Source organism: Lactuca virosa, chromosome 6, assembly GCF_052849685.1.
Source record: "Lactuca virosa cultivar CGN04683 chromosome 6, Lactuca_virosa_CGN04683_v6, whole genome shotgun sequence".
NCBI lineage: Eukaryota > Viridiplantae > Streptophyta > Magnoliopsida > Asterales > Asteraceae > Lactuca > Lactuca virosa.
In genome coordinates this window covers 208,453,553-208,457,118 of record NC_136431.1, presented here as the reverse complement: position 1 = coordinate 208,457,118, position 3,566 = coordinate 208,453,553, and positions in this window count along the sequence as shown.

The following is a 3,566-nucleotide window of genomic DNA, read 5'->3' as shown; positions in this document are numbered from 1 at the left end:
ATATATTCTTCATTTAGAGAATTTTAAACAATTTTTTTTCTAAAATCAGTTCCAGTGATAAACATTATATATAGAAGCACGAACATGAAGACCCAAATACATCAAAGGAATATTACTGGCCAAAAACTAATATTCCTATAAAATAATTCGATCTCCAAACAATTAACACCAAAACTAAAGATGGAGAATATGGTGGAGAGCTTGGAGGGGATGGAGACGAGGATGTGGTCATGGAGGAGCAAGATGAAATAACAACATTTCATATTGCATCAACCGTACTTGTCAGCGATATTATTGGATTGGACTTCTTTATGTTGAACGGTCTTGGGGCTCGGCGATGCCGATGTCAGTCATTGAGAGACACGGAGACTGAGGGTTCTCGAGTTTATCTTACTAACGGGGAAAGAGATATTATTATTGGCATTCCATCTCATGACCTACCTTTCTCTTCATCAATAATTTTCAAACCTATAAAACCCCCAATAATTTTTGGAATAATTATCCTACTCTCCCTGTGACGGTTGGTCCTTTGGAATCCTAGTTGTAAGGGATCTAATAAGGAGTAAGGTTGTGGATCTTGGTGAGTCGGATCTAAAAGAGAACTTGTTGGTCGGGTGCTCTAGTGTTGATCTTTATTTACGGCTTAGACAATCAATTATGGACCAAGTGGATTCGGTGACAAACATCACCAAGAAGTTCACAGAGAGAGCCTTGTTCTGCCCCGAGTATGCATCCTCGAAGCAAGTAAAAATGTATCGGTACTTGAGTATGCTCAAGACTGACATAAGATGGTTTGTATCGAACAATCGATACAAGACCTTGGCATAGATGCAGGATTATCCCAGGAGGAAGGAAATTAAGCTAGAGACTCAGTCAATGGAGAAGAGGCAGACCCCAGCTCCATCTCATCTAGCATCCAAGAAGTTCAAACTCAATGGTTCAATGTTTGGAAATCATAAAGGACGCACTTGCAACAAGTGCGAGAAGTTTCATGACGGTATGTGTCGGACAGGACTTGGGCCCCACAAGTGTGTCAAGGAAGGGCACTATACCAGGGACTACAAGCAGAACATGCGTGTCTATTTCAATTGCAACCAGCTAGGACATTACAAGGCTGAATGTCCTCTTCTAAAGCTAATTGGTGCAATAGAGACTCCTACACCTGCAACCCTAAGGATAACTGATGGATGCCAGGGCAAAGTTGAAGCTCCAAGAGCTAAGGGTCGAACTTTTCAGCTCACAGCAGAGGAAGCCAGAGAAGCACCTAACGTCGTAGCCGGTGCGTTTCTAGTTGACTCCATGCATGCTTTAGTACCATTTTATTATGGAGCAAGTCATTCTTTCGTATCTTAGGTTTAGCAAAAACTTTAATCACGCTATAGGAGATTTAGATCATCCCTTAAGAGTAGAAATAGCTGATAATCGAACGATTAATGTTAGGCGTGTCAAACCCAACAAATAATATGGGTACAAGGGACTCCAAATACACTACTTTAATGCACTAAAAAATAGTACAAGGTAAGCAGGGTCGAACCACATAGACACGGGACAATCAGTCTCTACCTATTTGCACAAAGTACTTTGATCACAAAAAAGGGGGGGTTTTGTTTGCAAAAGTCTAATAATGAAAATAACAATCTACTATGAGAACATGTAGAAAATGAAATAAACTTGTAAACAATTTATTGGAATGGTTCTAGTTCTAGTTCTCAATGTTTTCATTTAATTTGATTATGACTTGATGAAATTTGTGATTGTTATTTTAAGTTGGTACTGAAAGATATTAACACGCTATAATACCTCTCGCTTGCCAAACTATCTAACTAAAACACGCTCTTTGACTAGACCTAGCTTACTAATTAAACCTAAACACACTCTTATATTGTATTGAAAAATTGCATTAAGTTTTGTATAAGCTTCCCAACAATGTTCATTTCTTCTCATACGTTCGGAAGTGTGAAAACATGTGATACATGTTCTACAATAAGAAAACCTTGTTACGAATCATTAACTTTATAGAACGATTAGGTGCCCTAAAAGTTAATTAACTACACAAGAATTCAATTCATATAAGTGGCCAATCAAACACAAATCAAATTCAAGGATTCTAGTTTAAACAAGAACATAATCACTAGAATAGATGTAACACCTGTTGGAATAGTGTCCAAGGTCATTAACTATTGCTAATATTTCTAATAATAGCAGGGTCCTTTTGGGTTGCCCTCAAGACCCAAATTGAGTAGAATAAATAAAGGAGAAATTGGTTTATTAATTATTATGGTTAATAATTAATTAGAAACTAATTGGAAATATATTTTGGAAATATATTTTGGGAATTAATTAACAGTTTAATTAATTAAAGGGTTGAATGTTCATTAATCGATAGTTGGTTAATCAGGAATGTTCCAGAACCTTATGGAATTAGGGTTGGATGAAAATCACTCCATCCCACATGGGAAAGGAGTGAAATTTCGTGGTTATGCTCCCATCCCACATGGGAAGGAGTACTAAACCTAAGGAGGCATCCAAGGCTATAAATAGGGCCTTAGGGATTTCATTCCTCCTTGCACCTTGGCTTGAAGTTTCGCCATCCCTTCTTCCTCCCCCTCTTAGGGACGATTTCTAACCCCTTTGGGTTTGTGAAATTGACCCTTCTCCTAGTTATTTTTATTCCACTCTTTGGTGTCATTGGGTGTGATACCATTAGAGGGATTCTGGTTTGGATCCTTTCATCCAAGCAACTTCATGGAGGTTCAAGATCTCAAGCATGGAGATCAAGGGCTACATAAGAGGTATGTTTTCTTACTTATGTTTTAGTTTTCTAGGGTTGATGTAATTAGCATGAAGCCATAGATCCATAGGTTGCATGTACACTTAGGTATATCGTTGTTTCGATTTTTCCGCTACCTAGTTTTAGAGTGTATTTGATGCGTAGAAAACCCAACAGTGGTATCAGAGCCATTGGTTCATGGTTATGTTCACCCTAGATCCATGTTTTCTGTAAAACTTTGTTTGCAATTGAATGGTAGAAGGATTATTGAAAACTTCGTAATTGATAATACCTTAGTCGCAGCTCACGACGTGAGAGCTTAGAGCTCACGACGTGAGCTCAGCAGAATTAGGGTTTTCAGATTTTTTCCATTTCTCAAATATGAAGCTTTATCAAATATGGATAATTACCAAATTTTAAAATGTTTTAAATCTGGAAATTGATAAATATTATTTAAATGTTTTATTTGAATTTGAATATTTATTAATAGATAAATATTGTTTAAATATGTTTATTTGAATTTGAATATTTATGTGTTTATTTGAATTTGAATATTTATTAATAGATAAATATTGTTTAAATATGTTTATTTGAATTTGAATATTTATGTGTTTATTTGAATTTGAATATTTATCTATTATTTAAATATTTAATATTATTTATAAAAGAGATTTATAAATTTGAATATTACCCCCTTCTGATTTATTAATTGTTACATTGCGTCCTCGCAATTAATTAGAATTAATAATAGACAACTAAATTTAAAGAGTTTTAAATTTACCCCTTATATTTATAT